Consider the following 25,279-nt stretch of genomic DNA (forward strand, 5'->3'; position numbering starts at 1 on the left):
CAGTTCAATTTTTTTTAAGTGTTCACTGTTATTACTTATAAAAACAACAGTTTTCCCTCCCTGACTAGGATAGCTGAAGTTCTCAGTCATAATCACATATTACTTAATCATATGTCATAGAAAGGAAAGAAAATTATTACACCAAAGGTGGGATATCCTAGGCAATCTGATCTGAACATTCTTTACGCTAGCTTTATTCTTCTACATAAGTAGAAAAGAGAAATGAAAAGGACGGAAAGAAAAAAAAAGAGAAAAAATATAGTTACTTCTCTAGGCTTTAGCACTATGTCTATTCAAGCAAATAGACAATAAAGTTTACAAGTCTCACAGAGAACTGCTAAAACAGTTTCATCCCACAAGGTTAGATCCTAAATCTTATGATCAATTATTCTGGTGGATCAAGGTAATTTCATGGGCATTACAAAATCTACCACTTGGAAATGCAAGTACATTCCAATTTACAGCATTAAATTCTAACCCTCTCTACCCTCTTTCTGCAGAAAAATCACCGCATAGTTAATCACGTTTCTCCATTCTCCGTTAGTAAATATATAAATTGTTAAATTCCAAGAATAGCTGAAGTGGATCCAAAATTAACTGCAGTTGCTTAGCTTATCAGCTCTTTGTCAAGATATCCAAGGAAATGCATGTACTCAAGAGAGGGTGGCTGGCGGGGCGAGAGCACCTTTCTCTTCTTCTACTCTCCAGAAGAATATCCACCCACCTAACCCAAGGAAAAGTTCCAATGATGAAGCTGAACTTAAATGATAAGCAATACAATAAACTTTCATTATGATATTAGTACCTAGAACTAGAGGACTGGGCTAACAATGAGTTATAGATTAACTGTGTTTAATCAGATTTTCTCTGTGTTGGTAGCTTGTTTTGTTTCAGGACACATCACTTGAACAGAGTCTTAATGCCAATCCATGTTAAACACAGGATTCTCCTGAATTGATTTCCACCCTGGTGTGTACTGCAAAGTTCAATATAGAATTGGGTTAAAAGAAACCAGTAACCAATTACCTGATTCCTTTTCAAGGATTCATTTTTTTTTTTAAGACTCTATCCTTTTATTTAACATGCCATAACTTCTTTCCTCCCTTCCAGTTTTATTGGGATATAACTGACACACAGCACTGTATAAGTTTAAAGTGTTCAGCATAATGATTTGACTTATGTACACCATGAAATGATTACCATAATAAGTTTAGTGAACATCCATCATCCCATATAAATACAACATGAAGGAAATAGAAAAAAAATTTTTTTCCAAGGCTTCGATTTTAACTCTGTAAATTGATCTACTGCTCATATAATCCACAATGTGCCTATCCCTTTTAAAAATAGAGATTTTCAAAATTTTGTCCCAGCGGAAGCTGTGACACCGGGAATAATAAAAAAACGAAACAAAACAAAACTGCTTTTTTAAAAAAATCAAAAGAGAAACGGTTTTGCCTGACCACCTTAAGAAAAAAAAAAGATCTTAACGCAAAATGTATCAGCCCTTTCATCATTAGATTAGAAGCATTATTACCCATTATATTGACTAGATCAATAGTTTGCAATACTGTGTCCCACCGGTATTCCACAAGACACTTCTAGGAATGGGAGAGGGAGAAGTTTAAATTAAAGAAGTGTGGTCACAGCCAGGGAATGTTAAAGGGTCTGCTCTGACTCTTGCAGACCCCTCTCCTCACCGTTAACAGCACTCTTAATGTGGAAAGGGACTTATCAGGTCTTGTGAGGAATAATGAAGAGGTCTGACACTTGTTTCTTATACTCAGTATGCCTGCAGTCCAGTTGAGAGGAGCAAAGTTCTGAGGTATGGATTTAAAATGCTAAAGGCGATCCCTGATGAGGAAGTTTAGGATATAGCCTAACCCAGGGAAGGTTTAATGTGTGAGATATACAAGGGTAGAGAAGGTCACTGTACATAAGGAAATATGGTATTAAGCTAGAAATTTCTCTACAGTCCATTCAGGAGCTCACTTATTTCAAGCACAGATATCTGACACAGCAAAATTCTAGAATAATTTTTAAAATTTTATCCCTGGATTGATAAACAGATAAACAAAATGGAATGTTACTTGGCCATCAAAAGGAATAATAGATGCTACAACATGGCTGAACCTTGAAAACATTATGATAAGTAAAAGAAGTCAGTCACAGAAACCACACATTGTATGATGCCATTTATATGCCAGAATAGGCAAAGCCAGAGAAACAAAGTAGATAGGTGGCTGACTAGGGCTGGGGGGAGAGGGGAAGTGGGAAGTGATGGTTAATGGGTTGGGTTGGGGGTTTCTTTGTGGAGTGATGAAAACGTTCTAAAATTGATTGCTATGACATTTGCACAACTCTGTGAATATTCTAGAAACACTGATGTGTACATTGTACTCTTTAAATGAGTGAGTTTGTATTGGTATGTGAATTTTATTTCAATTAAATTATAAAAAAATGTTTTAAAAAGCCCTAGGAAGTTATAGTGCTTATAATTAAATGATAACAATGATTACACATTACATATCACATAGGCAGTTAGAACAGTGTCCGGCACCTAGGGAACATCATTATTACATCTGAACTAAAGAGCAAAACTATACACTGCCTTCAAGCATCTCTAACAGAAGTTCGCACTGGGTATTTCAAAATCTCTTTCCAATCTTGCCCCTCCTCTCCAGCCCCCATGGTTACCGCCCTATGAGCTACTCCTTCCTTATCACTGGGATCAGAGTGAATAGTCTCCAAACTGATCTCCCCAACCTCAGTCTCTCCACCATTTAAATTTTTCCTAAAGCATATTTCTGATTAGTTTACTCAGAAAGCTTTTCATGGTTTTTAATTGCACAGCAATTAAATTTTACACTACTCAGCGTGAAAATGGAGTCTACTCAAAATTTGACCTCAACTTACCTATCCGGCCTTATCTGCCATCACACTCCACCAATCTCCCCCACTAAAAGTCATTTCTTATGCCTCTGATTTTTCACAACTATCATTCTTTTTGTACTTCAATACTGACACACTAAATAATGCTATGTCTTTCTACCTGCCCTTTTACACTTTTGAATTACAGACTCCCTTGGGACAGAGAAAAATGACAGTGTGGTGGAACTAGCCAGGTGTGCTGGTGGTCAGCTTGTGCCTTTTGGCTTTGCGATGTCGGGACATGGGTTTCAGGACAGCAGGCCTAGAAAGGCAGAAATCCATTTCTGCCACTTACTAACTGGGTGACCTTTTTTGTGTCAGTTATTTAACCTCTTAGAACATAACTTCCTCATCAATAAAAAGGGGTTACAAAAATTACCTTGAGCGGTGTAGTGAGGGGTAAATGAAATAACCTAAGCACCCAGCATAATGCCTGACTCAAATATCTAGCAGCTGTGACTAACTTGAGGCCCTCAGTGTTTTGCAACTTCGTGTGTAGTAAATGCACTGAATGAGTGAACCAACCAACCGACAGGAACAGATACACCTAGGCAGAAGTGGAAAGACAATATGTTTGTTGAAGAAAAAAGGGATTGGTTAATGCTGTGTGATTATACAGAAAAACTTTTCATCTGAAGCCTTTAAAAGACCTTCTCTGTTTTAAATCGTGAATATTCCCTAAGAGGTATATTATTAACCCATTGAAGATAAAAGGTTGCTAAATCTGAGGCAGGAAAAGGAAAAATAACTTGCCGCAGGACAACTCAAGTCACTAGTAGAATTCCAAATACTGCTTAGAATTCCAGCCTCCTCTTCTACCTTTCATCCTCCCCCATAAAAGGGCCATTCTACCCTTGGGCCTAGTCTACTCTGAGACTCAGAGTTACTAATTAAGATCTCCAGACCTTAAAATGGACATTTTAGAGAGAAAGGTGAGCACGGGCCAAGCATTAGATGGTATTAAGAAATTATCTTAAATTGGTACAGCCACTATGGAGAACAGTGTGGAGGTTCCTTAAAAAACAAAAAATAGAGCTACCATATGACCCAGCAATCCCACTCCTGGGCATATATCTGGAGAAAACCAGACTTCAAAAAGAAACACGCACCCCATTGTTCACAGCAGCACTATTTACAATAATCAAGACATGGAAGCAACCTAAATGTCCATCAACAGAGGATTGGATAAAGATGTGGTACATATATACAATGGAATGTTATTTAGCCATTAAAAAGAATGAAATAATGCCATTTGCAGCAACATGGATGGACCTAGAGATTATCATACTAAGTGAAGTAGTCAGACAAAGACAAATATGATATGATATCACTTATATGTGGAGTCTAAAAAATGATAGAAATGGGATTAACATATACACACTACTGTATATAAAATAGATAATCAACAAGGACCTACTGTATAGCACAGGAAACTCTACTCAATACTCTGTAATAACCTATATGGGAAAAGTATATGTATATGTATGACTAAATAACTTTGCTGTACACCTGAAACTAACACAACATTGTAAATTAACTATACTCCAATATGAAATATAAATTTTTTAAAATAAAAAAAGACTATTATTACATTTAAAAAAAGAAATTATCTTTAAGTTTTTGGGTACAATAATGGTATTATGGTTATGGTTAAAAACAAAGACCTTATTGGTTAGAGGTGCGTTCGGATGTCTGTCCAGATGCAGGTCTGTGGTGTCTGAGAGTTGCTGTGAGGAGAAGGGGGGACAGAGGCAGCAGAATGTTGGTAGCTGTTGAAGCTGGGTGACAGGTACACAGGTCCCCAGTACTCGGGACAGGTACATGGGAGGCACTGTTCTCTTTATCTTTGTCTACTTTTGAAAAATTTCCTAATGAAAAGTTAGAAAGGGCATTTTCATCACAAAAAGGTAGATATCCACATTCTTTTTTAATTTTTTCCTTTTCACCTCTGGAATTCCCTAAACTATGGTCACAGATAGCAAAGAACGTTTGGCTCCCTACAGCAGCTCCTTTCAGCCACCAGACTTACATAAAACAGTGGTGCTGAGTCCATTTCCCAATACTGAGGGATAAAGAAAATAAACCTGCCTCTTAAATCTGGGGGACTCAGAATACAACTGGGTCATAGGGAGGAAGGAAGATCTGCAGAAATAAACTACAAACAAGATTCTTTTAGAGAGCAATCTGTGATTTCTTTAACTGGGCAGTTGGAGCTAATAAAACCACAATTCTCTCACTTCACCTCCTACCCTCTTCCAGTCTCCTTCAACTCTCACATTGCCTCACACACCCTCTTCTTCTCCCTCCCCTCCCCCGTCACTTTACCCAGCTGGAACTGCACCCTTCTGGTCTGACCCTGCACTGCGATGACATCAGTCATTATCCAATGGCTATCTTTTCTGAAAACCAGAGTTCTGAGTGATAGTAGTTTATGGCAAGATAGTTTCCAAGACACCGCTGGCCTTTGGTGGGGCCACCCTCTTCACCTCTAAACTAAGGGCTACTGCTGATTGAGAAATCAATCATGTAAGTACCCTTGGATGCCACCAAGGCTTTGCCTCAGTTGCTCTTAGCCTGTGATGCCTTCTCTCTTCTTTCTTTTTATTATTATTATCATTATTATTTTTTGGCTGCGTTGGGTCTTTGTTGCTGTGTGCAGGTTTTCTCTAGTTGGCTTCAGTAGTTGTGGCATGAGGGCTCAGTAGTTGTGGCTTGCAGGCTCTAGAGCACAGGCTCAGTAGTTGTGGTGCACGGGCTTAGTTGCTCTGCAGTATGTGGGATCCTGCCGGACAAGGGATCGAACCCGTGTCCCCTGCATTGGCAGGCAGATTCTTAACCACTACGCTACCAGGGAAGTCCCTCTCTTCTTTCTAAAACTGTTCTTCATTAGGGTTCAGTTCAAACACCCCCCCACTCCCCCTTCCAGGAAACCTTCCCTAATCCCCTAGTCAGAACTTAATAATTCATTTCTCTTCACTTCCACTGTTTACAACTAAGATGACTATAATTTAGCATCCATACTGGGACTCTTCTGAAAGTGAAAAGAGGCACTATCACAAATATACCAGGACAACTGGCAAAATCAGGACTGTCCTGAGTAAATCAGGATTCGGTCATCTGACACTTATCTCTAGTATAGCACTCGATTCACTCTGCTTCGATTAGTTATTTAAAATGTCTGGCTTCCCTTCTAGGTTTTAATATCTGGAAAAGTACTTTGCCCTCATTAGCTCTCCATATATGTTTATGGAATAAACACTTTACCATTTGTCTTGAATTGCTAACTTACTTTTTTGTTTTGGTATTTAACTTCGTGTGTGTGTGTGCGTGTGTGTGTGTGTGTGTGTGTGTTTCAACTGATCTTCAAGCACTTTTGATGACAAGGATTATGTCTTACTTTTTATCTCAGTTTGCTGCTGGGGGAAGAGTACTCAAAAAAAAAAAACCTTGACAGCATAGCAGTATACATTCATTGATAACATCAGCAAGTAACTATGCACTGGAGATTAAAGCTTGCCAGAACCAAAGTGCTTGTCGGTGTGATAAGACATGAATTAGGGTCAGTGAGTGAAGGAAGTGGGTACTGCAGCTTTGTAAGACAGTATGAAACAAGCCGGAGAAAAGCAGGCCTTCCATGGAAGAGTTTTTTTTTTTAACTTTTCCTTTTATATTGGAGTATAGCTGATTAACAAGGTTGTAATAGTATCAGGTGCATATCAAAGAGACTCAGCCATACATATATATGTCTCCACTCTCCCCCAAACTCCCCTCCCGTCCAGGCTGCCATATAACATTGAGCAGAGTTCTCTGTGCTATAGAGTAGGTCCTTGTTGGTTATCATGGAAGAGTTTTTACTTGGGACAAAAATAAATATGGCCAGATCTTACTCTGAATCAGTTCTGTAGACTAAAGGAATTCAAAAAGAAATAGTTTAATAGGAGGAAGAGTCTCAAACTCTTGTGAGGAGATCCTCTTATAATTCCTGATTATTAACCCAAAATGAAAAGTCACTCTAGTGGATGGATTTTATTTTAAAATGTTTTCTTTTCTTTTTAGAACCATATCCTTTCTAGGAAAAGTGTAGTTCAGAAATATTTTTGTTCACAGTGAATTTCTTTTCCAGACTTCTCTGAAACCACTGGGGCAAAGCATTAGCTCTATAAAACAGGGCGAAGTACTGAATATTTTCATAAGGGGTTCTTCTATCTGTCCTGAACAAGGGGCAAGGGTTTGGTCACTATACAATCCCTGGAAACACATTTTAGTAGCTTCCAAGTGAGTTGTTTTGTAGATGAGATTTCTTTTCATTCACCTAGTTTTAAAGCAAAACTAAGACCCTAGAGGGTCTAACTATTGGGCTCTGTCATTAACTGTGTGACCTTAGACTAGTCACTCCCAGAGCTTTGTTTTTATACAGTCAATTAATTTGAATCAGAGCCTCTCTCTCTTGCCCATAAGAATTATAATACCACCTGCATTGTTTATCTTCTCTGTTGATGTAAGACACCTAGCCAGAAGGTGTTCAAATGCAAATCATAAAAGTCCTCAGACCCTCAGGTCGAGGAAAGACCTTATTCAGAGGTGCAGCCCCTGCCTTTCTACAGATTCCAGGTTCACTGTCATCCACTAGTGCAATCAAGCCCCAAATTAGACACATAGGTTGACCCAACATGTGACAAGAATAGTTCATTGCCAGGGAAAGGATAGCAGGGCAGTGTCCCCAGCCTCCGTAAGCAGAAGACTACAAGGCCAGGCACTCTCCTGCCAGAGACTGCTTTAGTGTCCAGTTCCCCAAAGAAATGGAAAAAAACCAAGTGGAAAGTTTCAGTTTATACAATACAAAATACAAGGATCTACATCCGGATGGCAGAACTCCTCTGTTCAGGCCACTCTTTCAAGCCCAAACCACGTTAGTCCTTAGTAGGGGCCTGAAAACAATACCAATTCCTTCCCAGCTCAGCTTACCTTGATTAGACAAACACAGACACCCACCTCTGAGTAAGCACTGAGGCTGTGGATGAGTTCTAAGGTGGCCAGATATTTGGACAGACACAGCCAGGGCTCACATGTGTGTGTGTGTGTGTGTGTGTGTGAGAGAGAGAGAGAGGGAGACAGACAGACAGACAGACAGAAAGGGTACTCACTGGGCAGAAGACAGGTAGCTAACTTGTGAGATGGGAGCATTTATTTATTCACTTTTTTAAAATCAAATATTTATTGAGCATCTCCTTTGGATATGTAAGGCGCTCTAATAAGTATTAAAAAGAGCAAGGCAGACACAATCACAGTCCTCAGGGAATTTACAGCCTATGGGGGCAATTAAACAGATAATTATAGTAGAATGTGATAAACAAAAGAGACCCAGAATCAAATAGCTGCATGGAAATACACACAGGTGGTAGATATAAATAGTAGCAGATACATAAATCAATGCAAGTCCACCCTACAACTCCTGGCTTTAGCCTCCAAAAAAACATTCCTAGACCCAACTCAACATGTGTTATACCTTGGGTTGCCCTTCCTCTCAGCTCCCTGGTTCTAATCTTTTAAGGGAGGAGGAATATAAATCTGAAACTACAGAGCTGCCAAGGGAAAACAAAGAATCTTGTACTTAGGGCAGCAGTATGGTGAAGAGCATAGACTTTAGAACCAAACTGGCCTGGCTTCAAATACTTACTATCACATTCTGTTAGGCTGAACCATATGAAAGTGCAGATACTCAACCATTTTTCACAGTTCCACATAATTCATCCTCTATATTCTAGAAGTCACTTAACCTAAGTTGTAGTTCCTTCAGGTGCTTACAATCACTACCTTTCAAGGATACTGTGAAAATTAAATGAAAGGATGTAAATGAAAATACCTGACATATAGTAGGTGTTCAATAAACATTAGTTTCCTCAAAAGTAGTAAGATGTATGAATCACAAGCAGAGATCGGTATTTCTGGTCAACCTTGAGTTTAGGAACCCAAGAAAGATAGATTAAAATGAGGTTAAATGATAAAATGATTAACTAAAAGCTTTGGGTTTTGACGGTGTGGGAGGCTGTGATTTGGGAGGGGGGCAGGGGACATACGAGAATTTTCTGTACCTTCTGTTCAATTTTGCTGCAAACCTAAAACTGCCCTAAAAAATAAAGTCCATTTAAAAACATGGGGAAAAATATGAGCTGTCTTGGGCATTTTTTACTTACACACTGAGCTCAGAGGTCCCAATATACGCACTGCCTTGGTGTTCACAATGATCAACTTAAACCCTTCTTAGTCACTCTGTTAAAATCTTGGTCGAGTCCCAAAAGCCTCTGTTGATCTGGCCCAACTGAGCTGGCAAGTGAGAAAACATCCATATAAATACCAGTGATCTCAGTGATTCTCTCCCTGTCCCCAGCACATTCCTTAGCAGGACGAATCTCTCTCACTTGGCTGGAGCCTCTCTGTTCATAAATAGGACTGGCTGGGCTTAATTTAGAAAAGTGCAGGCCTCTTATGAAAGTCAGGGGTGAGGCTGGAGCCCCTACAATCCCAGGACACCTTGTGTGGAGACAGGAACCCGGCCCCACTGAAGGGGCTATAAAAGGGATGCTCAGAATGATTTGTTTTCCTCAGCTATTTAGAAACTGGAGTTCAGGGGAACCATCCTGTGCTTTCCTTAACTTCCCTTTGGGTAGCAGGGATAGAATTGGGAGTTATAAAGTATAAAAATTATATTAATTTTAGGGGCTTCCCTGGTGGCGCAGTGGTTGAGAGTCCTCCTGCCGATGCAGGGGATGCGGGTTCGTGCCCGGGAGGATCCCACAGGCTGCGGAGCGGCTGGGCCCGTGAGCGATGGCCGCTGAGCCTGCGCGTCCGTAGCCTGTGCTCCGCACGGGAGAGGCCACAACAGTGAGAGGCCCGCGTACCGCAAAAAAAAAAAAAAAATTATATTAATTTTTCTACAGATAAATTGGTACATAGGAAACCTAAGGCCGTCTAAACATTTTTTTTAAAGGATGTTTGCAGATGTAATTATTATTTTATTTATTTATTTTTGCTGTGTTGGGTCTTTGTTTCTGTGTGAGGGCTTTCTCTAGCTGTGGCAAGCGGGGGCCACTCTTCATCGCGGTGCGCGGGCCTCTCACTATCGCGGCCTCTCTTGTTGCGGAGCACAGGCTTCAGATGCGCAGGCTCAGTAGTTGTGGCTCACGGGCCTAGTTGCTCCACGGCATGTGGGATCCTCCCAGACCAGGGCTCGAACCCGTGTCCCCTGCATTAGCAGGCAGATTCTCAACCACTGCACCACCAGGGAAGCCCTAAACATTTTAAAATTATCTGTGGCATCTAACATGATCTGACATTTATCCCCAAATTCAGCTCTCCATTCTGGATCGGCACTTGCTTTGATCTACTCTCCAAAAAGAATAAAGCCACTCATTGGTATTCTGCAAAGTCCAGGACAGCTTTTCTTGCATTGAAACTTTCACTACAAAATGGAATCTAAGTTCCAACACCTGGCAGTCACTCCTCCCTTGGAAGCCTATCTGTGACCTGAAGCCAGGTCCTATGATCAGGCAACTCCTCTGAAATAATACCTGTGCTTGAGACCAGGGGCAGCACTTAGACTGTAGACTCTAAGTTGTATCATTCAGGATGGCAGCCACGAGCCACACGAAGCTACTGAACCCTTAAGCTATGACTAGTCCAAAATGAGATGTGCTGTAAGGATTTTAAAGACTTAATACACACTGGATTGAAAAGACTAGCCACAACAAAAGAACATAAAATCCTAATGATATTTTTAATGCTGATTTCATGTTGAAATGATATTTTAAATATGTCATTAACATTAATTTACTTTTCTTTTAATGTGGCCACTAGAAAATTTTAAATTACATCTGTGGGGACTTCCCTGGTGGTCCAGCGATTAAGACTCCTTGCTCCAGGGAACCAGACCCCGCATGCCACAGCTAAGATCCCACGTGCCTCAACTAAGACCCGGTGTAGGTAGATAGATAGATTACATCTGTGGCTTACATTAAATTTCTGCTGGACAGTGCTGTTCTACAAAATGTTAGAAAAAAGATGTACTAGTTTTAAGTACACTACATGAAGACATGTCCTGACCTGCATCACAATTAATCCCATGGTCTAAGAGCACCTGTAAGAGTTTTACGGGGTTATGGTATTCATCAACCAACAAAATACAGAAGTGACTCTAGCTAATTATAAGTGAAGCAAAATTATCTAGGGGGTGATAGGCACCACACTGAAGAAGTCAGGTCACAGTACTGCTCAAACTATGTTCAGACACTAAACTGCAACTGTCAGGAGGGCAGGGACCCCCTCTATCTCCTTACCCTTGCATCCCTATTGCTGGCACAGTGCCCATAACAGAAGTGCCCACACATGGAAGATGATTATTTACCCAATGAATGGGTGTTGTTAAAAATGAAAACACAGCCCTCTCTTAAACCATTCTCACTGTCAAGAATTTCCTCTTCCTATGCTGTTTCTTTTCTCAAGTTGTTTGCTTCCTACTTCTGCTAACCCTTCTCTTGGAGAGACTTCTTAGTTCCAGGAAGAGTTGGAGGTTCACCTGGGGTGCTCCAAAGCCAGCCTGTGGGCTCTCAGGTGGAGGAGACATCAAAGGATGGAAAGGTGGCCTCCTGTTTCACATGTACAGATGAGCCTCACCTGCAACTTCCAGGGTGTTTGCAATCAATCAACACCAACTTTCTGAGTTTCTATTATGGGCTCAACAATGTTGAAGAGAATGTTGAAGGCAATAGAGTAAGTTTGAGATCAATCCAACCCACAAAGTACTTATAATCTAGAAGAAGAAATAAGCAAGGTATACATTGGAAAGATAATTGCCAGCCAGGGATTAAACACGTGCCAAATCATATATCTGAACTATAACTGCTGGAAGAGCCCAGAGAGTAAAAGATGGTTTCAGGGATTGATTATGATGAAAGGCCCACCTGAGCAGGTGGAATCTAAGTTGGACTTTGACACCTGAGTAGGGTTTGGAATAAGCAGAGATAAAGGATACAGGTGTTCCAGGAGTGAACAAGGATGTGTCAGCAGGAATTAGCACACATGAGGGAGACTGACTCACTCTAGGAATATATTTGAAAATACATAGTGAGAGAATAAAGCTTGCTGAAGTAACTAGAAGAAAACCCCTACAGTCTCCTATCACCATATCTATCCATCACCTACTAGCATCTGTGCTCACAAACTGTCTTTCCGTGTGTGACCACAGATAACTATCAATGCTCCCATCTAAAGCCAAACCTTCCACTTAGGCATTAGGTCCCATTCTCTCTACTTCTCAAAAGTAGCAACCAGAAAGTCTCCTTAATCAATATTTCACTTTCTACTGGAAAATTCTACTGGTACACAAGCATACTATTATTCATCTACCTTTTAAAAAATCTTCTATGGACTCCTTACCTTTACCAGTTACTGTTCCATTTCTTTGCTCTCCTTTGCAACAAAAGTCAACGTAATCAGTCCAATTCCTCTCCTCCCATTTTTTGTTAAACCTACTGCAATCAGACTTTTGCCTCTACCACTACCAAAACTACTCTAATCAAGATCACTAATAACATTCATGTTGTCAAATCCAAAGGTCAATTCTTAGTCATCATATACTTGAGCAATCAGCAGCATTTCAAAAGGTTGATCTCTCTCTTCCATTGTATGTTTTCTTTACTTGGCTTCCAGAATCCAGATTCTCTTGGCTTTCTTCCCACTTCACTGGTTACATTTTCTCCATCTCCTCTGCTGGTTCTTCCTCCTTTCCCCAAACTATTAACGTTACAGTGACCCAGGGCTTAGTCTTTGGTCCTTTTATCTTCCACCTTGGTAGGACTAACTCCCTTGGCGATCTGTACAGTCTCATGGCTTTTTTTTTTGGCTGCATTGGGTCTTCGTTGCTGTGCATGGGCTTTCTCTAGTTGCAGCGAGCAGAGACTACCCTTCATTGTGGTGTGCAGGCTTCTCATTGTGGTGGCTTCTCTTGTAGCAGAGCATGGGCTCTACATGCCTGGGCTTCAGTAGTTGTGGAGCACGGACTCAGTAGTTGTGGCTTGCAGGCTCTAGAGCGCAGGCTCAGTATTTGTGGTGCACTGGCTTAGTTGCTTCACAGCATGTGGGATCTTCCCAGACCAGGGCTCGAACCCGTGTCCCCTGCATTGGCAAGCGGAGTCTTCTTTTTTGTTGTTGTTTTAATTTACTTTTTGAATTTTATCTATTTTTTTATACAGCAGGTTCTTATTAGTCATCCATTTTATACATATCAGTGTATACATGTCAATCCCAATCTCCCAATTCATCCCACCACCACCTGCCCCGCCGCTTCCCCCCTTGGTGTCCATACGTTTGTTCTCTACATCTGTGTCTCTATTTGGCAGGCGGATTCTTAACTACTGCGCCACCAGGGAAGTCCAGTCTCATGACTTTAAATACCATCTATATGCTGATGACTCCCAAATTTATATCTCCAGCCCAACATTTTGTCCAAAATTTCAGATTTATACACTCAACTACTTACATGATATTGCCACTGGAAATGTCCAACAAATATCTCAAACATAAATGTCCAAAACGGAACTCCTACTCTCTACCCTCAAACCTGCTCTATCTTCCCTATCTCAATTATGGCAACTCCATCCTTCCAGTTGCTTAGGCCAAAACCCCTGATGTCATCATTGATTCCTTTCTTTCTCTCACATTCCATATCCAATCCATCAGCAATCTTGTTGGTGTTACCTTCACCACTTCTCTCCACATTAACTGCTATTACCTTAGCCTGATCACCATCTCTTATGTGGACAACTACAATGACTTCCTAATAGCCCTTCTGGCTTCTACCCTTGCCTTCCTATGGGCTATTCTCAGTACTGTAACTACAACGATCTTTCAAAAGTCAGATAGGACTGTCACTGGCTGAGTGTCATCTTGTCACTCAGAGTAAAAGCTGAAGTCTTTAAAATTATCTACTAGGGCCTATCTGATGTGTACAATCTCCATTACCTCTGGGACCTCATCTCCCAACGTCCTCGCCCATTCTCATGCTGTTTCAGCCTCCATGGCTCTCCTGCTCTTTCTCTACCTGGAATGGTCTCCTCCCAGTTATCTGTTTGGCTAACTTCTTCATCTCCTTTAGGTCGTTGCTTAAAAACTATTTTCTATTGCATAGCCACTCTGGAAAACAGTTTGGTAGTATCTTATAAATTGAAATACATGATTATTATATGATCTAACAATTCTACTACTGGGTATTTATCCAAGAGAAATACAACGAAGACTTGTACATGAATATGCACAGCACCTTTAGTCGTAATAGCCAATCACAGGACACAATCCATGTGTTCATCAACAGGTGAATGGATAAACAAATTGCATTATATTCATACAATGGAATACTACTCAGCAATAAAAAAGAGTAAACTACTGATACAAACAACATAGATGACCTCAAAATCACTGTGCTAAGTGAAAGAAGCCTAACACCAGAATCTATACTCCCTGATTCCATTTATATGAAATTCTAGAATAGGCAGAACTAAACTATAGACTGAAAGCAGATCAATGGTTTCCAGCAGTCAGAGATGTAAAAGGACTGGCACCAGTGGGACACACAGCAACTTTTTGGGGTGATGGAAGTGTTTTATATCTCAGTTGTGGGGTGGCTATTTCATAGGTAGATATATATATATTTGTTAAAATTCATCAAACTGTACACTTAATACAGTTAATTCAAACAAAAAAAAAAGGAGAGAGGAAAACAGAAATGGCAACACAAACAGCCAAGTACAAAGGGTGAGTAAGGAGCTCAGCATAGAGACCACCAGTCTGGGCTGGCTTCATTGCCTCAGGTCAGCCTTATGGGGGCTATAAATGCTGTGACGGTAAACCCATGAATAAATCTTCCTCCATCCACTGGTCATTCTCATGTTTATTGACTTCCCTTCCCATCTCATATCTGTATAATAAAGTTACAAAAAGATACAGGAAAATCATGTGGTGGACAGTCTCTAACAGGGCTCCCCATGACCCCTGCCTTCCAGTGTTCATGTCTTTGTGTAATCCCCACCTTGAGTACAGCAGGATGTGTAACTTGCTTCCAACCAATAGTATATGGCAAAGGCGACGTACTGTCACTCCTGTGACTACGTTAAGTGTTAAGAATATCTTACTAGCTGACTTGCTCTAGAGCTTCTCCTTGCTGCCTTGATGATGTGAATGTGTGGGGAAATTCCACATAGCAAGGAACAGTAGGTGGCTTCAAAGAACTACGGGCAGTCTCTAGCCAACATTCAGCAAGAAGTCTGGGCCCTGAGTCCTACAAGGAAATAAATTCTGCCAACAACTCAAGTGAGCTCAGAAGCAGATTCATCCCCAGTCAAGCCTCCAGATAAGAATTCAGCCTGGCCATTACTTTGGTTGTAGCCTAGTAAAACCCTAAGCAGAGAACTCAGCTAAGCTGTGCCTGGACTGCTGACTCATGTAAACTGTGAGATAATGTGTTTTAAAAACCACTTTCTAAATGTAGCCTCTCCTGACCACTCTTGAATGCTGCAACCTGCCCTCCATTCTTATACTTTTTGACCCCCTTACCCTACTCTACTATTTTTTTCCCCATTAGGACTTACCATTTGCCAACATTCTACATATGTTATTTAATATTTATTGTCTGCCCCCTCATAATAGAATATAAATTTCATGAGGGTAGGAATGCTCATCTGTTTTGCTCATTTATATTATTATTATAACCACCTCCAATAGCACCTGGAACATAGTAGGTACTATCAATATAGGTGAATGAATATAGTAGGTACTACGAATATAACATAGTAGGTGTTACTGAATATTCAATAAATATTTTTAAATGAACGAGGCCTAATTCTTAGATTTCAACTAGGATCAACCTATTTTTATTCTTGCAGGGACAGAGTATAGCTAGTCACTGTCTGTCACATATTGAGACTTCTAAAATTTTCTATTAGGTCACCTCTGAGTTTGTTCTTCCCCAAATTAAAAATCCCAATTCCATTGCCCTTTTCTCATTTGCCTCATTTTCTAATTTTTAAGTTCTAATTTTTGAGTTTGAATATTCCTCAATTTCCTCTGAATTTCTGGAGTTCTACACCAGACAGCAGTAGTCTGACAGGGCAATGTACGGGGATAAGGACAGCCTGGTTTCTATTACATTCCACATGGCAATTGTACCTGTTTCACAAGTAAAAATAAGGTCAATGCCACCTTTTAGGGCAGATACATCAATGAGACAATGCCACCTCTTCCTGCCACAATCTTGGTAAAAACCACCATGAAAATGGATATCATTTTACTAGAGCTCCTTCTTTTCTTTTTAGTCTGACCTTAACATCATTTGCATTTGAACAGTGACTAACTTTAGTTTCTAAAGAATGCGCCAAGGCCTTGCTTATTAACTGAAGAATTAGGCCATGTAGCTGCTAGGATACCAGGTATACACCCTGAGGCTATTAATGGCAAATCTGGTCCTGTGAAAAATGGGGACAACCAACTTCATAGGGTTATTACGTGGTTGGGATTAAATATATATAAAATGCATAGCATAGTGCCTGGCACGTAGTAAACACTAAATGGATCCCCTCCTCCATAGGGTCTAAATGTGAAGCATTTAGCATATATTTTCCATGTGTATGCACAAATTTGGGAATAGAGGAGAGAGGATACGAGACAAAGAAGGACAGAATACTGATACTAAAAGGTGGGACAAGACCTGGGCCTAGAAACCGCTCCTGGAGATAAGTAGCCTAGAAATAGATAGAGAAGGAGTCCTCAGGCTATTTTCCTCATGACCATTAATTGCCCTCCATCTTATATCAAGACCCTTAGGCCCTGGTGACATACTTTGACACCTCGAAGAAGTAGGGAGAACAGGAGATGAAAGAGGGGAGAGAGAAATTAGGAAGCTAGCACTGAGGGCCAAAGGAGGGTAGAGAAAGCCTGAGGCAGAGCTCTGGTTCTAACTGACATCACCACCCTCCACCTGTAGCAATTCAGGCAAGCCCCCTGATGTGGCCCGACACAACGAAGCTCTCCACAGCCGAAGGGACCTCTCTGCTCTCACCCCCAGCTTTGTAGAGACTGGCAGGGACCAGTTACGACCATCCTGACTCTGAGTTCTCTGAGGCTTCAAATGGTTTGGCAGCAACCTGGGCTCCTCCATAATCCCACAAGCCTGGAAGGGATCGGAGAGAAAGAACAAGACTTCAGGTGGAGACTGCTCCCCACCTCTAAAGGACCTTCTCCTCTGAGACCCAGAGGTCCACTACCTTCATCTGATTTCTGTGCCAGGAAGACCCTAGGATCCAGCTCTGGACTCAGGAGCTCCTGACTTTGCAGCAGAGTGACGACAACACACCATGTCATCAACTGAGTTGTGTTAGGTGGGCAGGACAAGGTTTATGTTTGTACTGCGCATACGCTCCGCTTGACTAGAGAGAATCTGGATGGGGGCGGGGGGCTCTGATGGAGTATTTCTAGGAGGGGCAGCCACCTCTGTGGCTTCAGAAAGAAGCTCTGAAACCTACCAAGGAAAAGTGACCTGGAAGGACTTGCTTACTTCTGGCCCTCAGCCAGGGCCCAGACTCTCCTTTTGCAGCTCTAGGTCATGGCCTTCATGCTGGCAGCCTCTGTCCACCCAGGGGCCTCAGAGGAGGGCTTCTTCCTCAAGCCTCCATGTGGGCTAAGGCTCTGTGTGTATAAAGAGGTGGCTTCCTGCCCGACACGCCAGTGGGGCCGTATGTGAGGTTGGGAGGTAAAAAGCTGACATGACAAGGCAGTCGGTGCCTTTCATTCACTCCCAACCTCTTTGAGCCAAGTTTCCAAATAACAGGGATGATAACTGCCCAGTGCGGCCCAAAGTCTGTTCTAAAGTTGCTTGGCAAAAAGCCACCTGACTATTACTTAGCTCTCCACAGAACGGCATGTACCAAGTCAGATCACTGTCTTTTGGTGTGTGGGTGGATTAGCTGCTACTTAACATGATAGGGTGGGCCCCTTTCCAGTTTGCACCAGCCCCCTGCTCTGTACCTTCTCCATGTATAAGACAGCCTCATTCCTCTGGGAAGTTGAACTTGCTTAGATGAGATGGCAAAGGCCAGAGGAGGAAGAAACCCCCCCAGCCTCCCCCCCAAAAAAAAAGATCCCCATGGCTTTTGGAAACATATAATGATGAAACTCCTAGGGAAGGGGTATGTAGGCTGAGGAACTAAATATTTGGCAGCAGGCACAGGGTACAGAATCATTTATCTGTGAAGTACTCTAGCTTCTGCTGTGTATACTCTATTTTAGCCCAGGATTATCAATACAAAGAAGAAAGTCTAAACTTCTGACAAGCATATAAATTCCTTGAACTTTTTTTGAAGACCCAGGAAGTCACTGCAAATGCCTGGACAGGAAGGAAGGCCTCCTAGATTCTAGTTTCAACATGACCATTAATTTGCAATGTGACCTTAGGCGAGTTACTTTACCACACTGGGTCTCCGTCTCTCTGTCTTTAAAATAAATGTTTTACTCATTAGGGAAAGCTGAGTGAATGGTATATAGGAACTCTCTATTTTTGCAACTATTCTGTATATCTAAAGTTCCTTTAAAATAAAAAGCTTTCTTAAAAAGTGAAGTGAGGAGGACTTCCCTGGTGGCACAGTGGTTAAGAATCTGCCTGCCAATGCAGGGGACACGGGTTCAAGCCCTGGTCTGGGAAGATCCCACATGCCCCAGAGCAACTAATCCCGTGTGCTGCAACTACTGACCCCGCGAGCCATGACTACTGAGCCCGCATGCCACAACTACTGAAGCCCACGCGCCTAGAGCCCGTGCTCTGCAACAAGAGAAGCACCGCAATGAGAAGCCCATGCACTCCAACAAAGAGTAGCCCCTGCTCACCGCAACTAGAGAAAGCCCGCGCACAGCAACGAAGACCCAACGCAGCCAAAAATAAAGTAAATAAATAAATAAATTTATTTTTTTTAAAAAGTGAAGGGGGCATACAGATTATCTCCAGGATCTTTTGTAACTCTAAACTGACTCTGTGTTCTTATTTATCTCCTTTCAAGTGAAAGTAAGTCATTTTCCAGCTATCCAAATATATATCAAAGCAGAATTTTCAGATCCACTCCTCCTACCGCAGACGAGATGTTGAGTAGCCCAAGCAACAAACCTATTTTTTGCTTTTAACATACCCTATACCCTGGGCAAAAGCTGAATTCTCCAAGAACACATTAAAAACATTCCCTCCATATCTTCTTTGTTCTCGTAAACAAATAAATTCATCCAGTTGGGAAAAGCTGTTTCTGGCAGCCCATGCTCACAGAATCTCAGTTTTTCCCTAGCAACTGGGCTAATTATAACTCCAGCTACCTGGTAACAGCACTAGAGTTTCCTAACATTGACTGGCAGTTTTAAAGCCATCTCAGCTCTGCTGGCACGTGCCTTCCTGAGAAGGCATCAGAGGAGCTGTGAGACTGGGAGAAGGGAAGCGACTACCTTAGTTAAGGTGAGAGTATCCAAAGAGGCTGCTCAGAATCACGGAACTTCAGAGCTGGGAGAGATGTTAGTGTCAATCCCAGTTCAGCCCACACGTTTTATACCTAAAGAACCAGAGACCCAGAAGAAGCGACTTGTCTTAGCCAGGATCCTGGCAGTCTTCTTGATTCCTTTCTGTCAACCCTCCCATCCCATCAATCACCAAGTCCTACGGATAGTTGACCTCCCAAATATTTCGCATATCAGCTCCCTCTCCTCCACTCCTATTGCCATGGGCCTCATTTAGGCCCTCATCATCTCTTGGTTGGCCTATCTGTTCTCCTGACTTCCTGACTTATCTTCCTTGAATCCATCTTCCCCACCCCATCAGAAAGATCTAGCATGTTCCCTGCTGCTTAAAGCCCACCAGTGGCTTCCTATCCTCCTTAGGATAAAGTCTACACTCTTTAAAATGGCACAAAGGATTACACCCTGCAGACCCTTCAGCCTCATTCTATGCCTAGAACTTAAATTTAGCAACACAACCACTTAACAATTCTCCACACATACAATGTGGTTTCTTGTCTCTAAGCTTTTGCTTCTTTCTTTTAACCCTCCCCCCCCCACCATTGACTAACCAATGCTTACTCTCCTTTGAAGACAAAGCTCAGGGGTCATCTCCTCAAAGACTCCTTTGTCGATTTTCCTTCCATCTCCTCTATTCAGTTGGGTTAGAGATGCCTCATTTGAGTTCCCTTATACTTCATACGATCTCTATTACTGACTCCTACCATACTCTGTATCACTTGTGTCTCATGCATCTTTGAAGCCTCAACTTCCCAGCATAGTACGTGGAATATAGTAGGCGCTCAATTAATGTTTATTAATGCATGAATGGCGAAATCCAAAGTTCTCCATGATCTGTCCCCTGCTTACCTTTCCAACCACCCCCACAAGTCTTCAATATCATGTGTTCCAGTCATACTGAAAGATTTGAAGTGTGTCAAGCACGCAGTGCTTTTTCCTGTTTCTATGCCCTTGTAAATACTATTTCTTCTGCCTGAAATGTTTTACCCCGTTCCTTGTTCTATTATTATTTTTTAAGATCAATTCAAACTTCACATGCTTGGCAAGGCCTCTTCTGGTGCATTTTCCTGTTCTCCTTAGTACTATAGAGCAATCTGTACATACCTCTATAGTAGCCCTTATTATACCATTTTTATTTATTTGTTGATAACTTTCTCCACCAGCAACTAGCACAGTAGCTGGCATACAGTGGTCAAGAGATGCTTGAATTAACCAATGCATGTGTAGAGACATGAGTAAATGAATGGCCAAGGTGATAATGTAAACAAGGTAAATACTTGAGACGGGGACTTACGATGCCTAGTCTTTCAACTATATTACGCTCCTTTTTTCAGTGTGTAAACCTGGATGTACATAATAGGAAGAAGTGGCTTTCTGATAAGTCCATGCAGAAGTACAAATTATGTAGACACAGTTAAGGAGATAGTTGAAAGTGGTTTAAAATTAAATCAGGCTCCAGGATTTAGTTTTAGATTTGTTTCCTAGTGATTGAAAGAAAAGGTCTTAAGTATTCAAAGGAAAAAAATGTCCTCTTCCAAACAGGTAAGTATTATGACATCTAATTAAGAGCGCTTAAAAATGAGAAGAGTTGTGTTAGGCAAAAACAAAACAAAGCCAAAAGTTGTATTTGTTAAGGATTTCACAAAATTTTAAAGTAACTATGACAGTTATGGGAAAGTTGCTTTAAAAAATTTTAGTGGTAAAATATACATAATATAAAGTTTACCATTTTTAAGTATACAGGTCAGTGGCATTAAGTACATTAACATTGTGCAACCATCCACCTGCAGAACTTTTTCCCCAACTGAGTCTATATCCATTAAACAATAACTCCCCATTCCCCACCTCCCCACAGCCCCTGGCAACCACCATTCTACTCTCTGTCTTTATGAATTTGATTGCTCTAGGTACTTCCTGTAAGTGGAATCATATAATATTTGTCCTTTTGTGACTGGTTTATTTCACTTAGTATAACATCCTTAAAGTTCATCCATGCTGTAACATGTGTCAGAATTTCCTTCCTTTTTAAGGCTTAATAATATTCCACTGTATGTATATACCACATTTTGTTTATCCATTTATCTGTCAGTGGACACTTAGTTTGCTTCTACCTTTTGGCTAAGTGAATAATGCTGCTATGAATGTGGGTGTACAAATATCTGTTCAAGTTCCTGCTTTCACTTATTTTGGGTATATACCTAGAATTTGAATTGCTGGATCATATAATAATTCTATGTTCAATTTTTTGAAGAATTGTCATACTGTTTTCCACAGTGGCAGCACCACTTTACATTCTCAACCAGCTATACACAGGGTTCCCACTTTCTCCACATCCTGGCCAACATATGTTATTTTCTGTTTTTGTTTTGGTTTTATCATAGCCATCCAAATGGGTGTGAAGTTTAAAAAAAATTTTTTTAACCAAAAACACAACTATTGGTTACAACTGTTTAGTGAATGAAGTCTCCCTACTTTCTTCCTACTTCTACTCCCCCAAAGAAGAGGAAATGCACAAGCAAGACTTCAAGAACCTCAGAAAGCAGAGAATGAGGTGTCAGCACACACAGTATGTACAGACATGGACACAAGAGACTCTGTGAGTTCCACAGAAATGTTTAAAAATAGTTTGGCCAAATTCACCCTTATTTCTTTCTCTTTATTTACATTTCCCCCTTCCTTACTGTACACATTTCTTAAAGTTCACATACGTAAAACAAAGGGGGAAAAAACTTAGCAGCTGACTAAACAAGGTATCCAACTATAAAAAGAAAACAGTCAACTCTGTTAAATATAAGAAAACCACTTATTCTGCAACAGCAGCTGCAACAGCTACTTTAGACAGTAATCTGAGAAGGTGCACACTCTCTAGTATGTGTCTCCAGGTATGCAGGATGGTCATAATCCTTTACCTTTATTTAACATCTAACACATTAAACATGTTTACATATAGGGAGGAGGGCAGGGCGGGAATTCATGCCTCCATTTCAGGAAACTAAGGTTCAAAGAAGTTAAGGACCAGGCCAAGGATATGTAGTAGGAAAAGGTAAATTCAGAATTCAAGTTTTCTGGGAATTCCCTGGCAGTCCAGTGGTTAAGCCTTGACGCTTTCACCGCGGTGGCCCAGGATCAATCCCTGGTCGGAGAACTAAGATCCCACAAGCCATGTGGCGCAGCCAAAATAAAAAAAAAAAAAAGGAACACAGAATTCAAGTTTTCTGACTGAGTTCAAAACTTGTGTCCCTACATTTTGATATCCCTCAAAGATACTTGTTTTTCTGTAATTGCCTCCATTGGTTCAAGTCAAGGTTCCTAAATTATATGGTCTGATGGAGTTCCTTGGGGCATCACTGAACTTTTGGGTACTTAGCACAGTAAGTCTGCACGTACAATGTTACTCATCGTATTTCCCAAAGCCTAAAGAAATCAGATTAGGACTAAAGAAAATCAGTCATTGAGACAAAAAGAAATTCAATGAAGAGAGCAGATCTTGAAAGTTCTCATACAAGGAAAAAAATTGTAACGATGTGTGATGATGGGTGTGAACTAGACTTACTGTGGTGATCATCTCGTGACATATACATATAGAGTCATTATGTTGTACACCTGAAATTAATACAATATGTTAATTATATCTCCATTAAAAAGAAAGCTAGGTCTTAAAAATTAAATAATATAGAACCAGGCCAAGCTACAAAGTATTAAACCAAGATGATAAAAAATTTTGAATCATAACCAAGCATAGTCATAATAATTTTTGTGAAAGCAAAGGACTTTGTATTATTACTAAATAAAATATTTTATTAAAAAATGTAACAAATCTAGCCTTTCTTGTTTGTTTTTTTTTTGAAGAAACATTTGTATGTGAGGGTGACAGTAATTGTGCTGTAATAGAGACACTTCGATTATGTTATTTATACATGGGCAAACTAAAATGGAGAATTGAGACAAATAGGGCAAATTGTCCCAAATCCACTACTGAAGAAGAAGAAACTGATTTGGAATTCAAAAGTGGCCCAGATTGGATGTGTCCAGTAACTGGACTTATCTGGATAATTCTGCCATCTCCCAGTTTGTCACAACAGGGGCAAATATTGTTTGAGGGCTTACTACCATGTGAGAGGCATTGTGCTGGTTTCAATGGATTGGCTCACTTGATCTTGCTCCAGACCCTGTAAGATAGAAATTATTACAAGACCTACTTCAGCTCAGGGAAATTATAGTATTTGCCCAAGTTAACCCAGGTAGCAAGTAGTAGAACCAAGATTCCATCTTAAGCCTGTCTTATTCCTAACTCTTAACTACTATGCCCAGTGATAGCAGAACAGTAGAAATGATAAAAATTTGGTAGGCAAGTAAAGTCAGTGGGCTGTTTATCGTGATTTTAAAAACCTAGCTGTGAAAAAAACCAAAAACCAAACAAACCTAGCTGCAGAAATAAGCTACGTATAAACTTCAAAGTTTGCTCAGGAAAAATATCTAGACTCAAAGATGAGAAACCACAGCTCAAAGAAGTCAGGCAGTTTAAAGACCACAAAACAATGGAACACAACTCTTTCAACTCCTGTCTAAAGGCCAAATCGACTTTAACCGTCCAACACCAATTGTGTCATATTTAAACATTGACTCTATCTGGTCCAGGAGGACAACATTCAGTTTCTCCTGTCGCTTTTGTTATTGGATCTGACCCTGTCAGATTTTAAATTCCATTCTTAGAATGGAACCTTAAATCTTTTTCAAAGCAACCTTATATAATAATAAATTCACACAAGCTTAGCAAGTAAGTAGTCATCGTGTGGCAAAACACAGTGGATGGTGGTTTTGTATGCTGTTTGGGCATTGGGTGTTTATCACACAGCAGTGGATTTCACAAATTCCAGGGTTGGGCATATTTCTAGTGGGGGCACGCTCAGCTATCATGAGAAGATGCAGGATTAGATAATCAACAACAACGAGGAAGTCAGCCAAGTTGCCGCCCAGAAATTATTTACCAGAGCAGCTGCTGTTCAGAAATGCTAACAAGCCAGTCTTCCTGGGAGTGGGCCATGCTCAGCTGTAAACCACTCACAGTGTTTTCTCTCTCTACTTTGCTCCAGAATCAGGAGCTCTGTGTACTGCAACGGTTTCTCCCTTCCTTGCTTTATATATTGTCTTCCCCCAAAACTGAACCTACAATTAATATTTGCTATCAAGAGGGGGCAGTGGTGCCTAATCATGTAGGTATATACCCTAGTTGTTCTGTGCTGAGGGTAAGCAGCCTCCTCCTGTGTGTTTAAATATTTACAGAAGCTGAAGCTTAAAGGGTAGTTTAACTTAAACACTCAACCAAAAATAGCCAGTCTCGCAGAACCAACTCTTATGTATAGTTTAATATTATTTTATTTCTGAATTCTCTGAGCATCTTGAAAGAGAGAAACCCTTAACTCCTTTTTTATTTACTTGCTCTGAAGTTGATACTTTTAGGTTTTTATGTAACTCTCTAACTCTTACAACTTTTCTTAAAATTAAACAGCCTTGTAGCTTCCTTTACAATTAAGAATTATGTATATCTACTTTAGTCTCTCCCTCAATCAGATACATAAAGGAGGACTTGCCACTTGGAAAGAAAAAGACAGAACCCACTCTCCAGTCCTTTTCTCCTGCAGTTTCTCATTTTTCCCTTCCCTGTAGTCATTATGGTGAAATGCTTGATTGCCTCTCACTAAGACAGTAACTTTTTACTCTTCAGTACAAATATCTCAACAAAAGTCTGCAGTAGTAA

General features: G+C 40.7%; 1 protein-coding gene across 4 annotated transcripts in view; it reads right to left on the reverse strand.

Moving 5' to 3' along the window:
• Positions 1-25,279, reverse strand: part of PDE4DIP (phosphodiesterase 4D interacting protein) — a 230,620-nt gene that overhangs the window by 122,209 nt on the left and 83,132 nt on the right. The window lies entirely within an intron of this gene.

The sequence above is a fragment of the Delphinapterus leucas genome, chromosome 1 (genome assembly GCF_059928025.1).
Source record: "Delphinapterus leucas isolate spDelLeu-1000000601 "Yukka" chromosome 1, BTC_Dleu_Yukka2, whole genome shotgun sequence".
Taxonomy (NCBI): domain Eukaryota; kingdom Metazoa; phylum Chordata; class Mammalia; order Artiodactyla; family Monodontidae; genus Delphinapterus; species Delphinapterus leucas.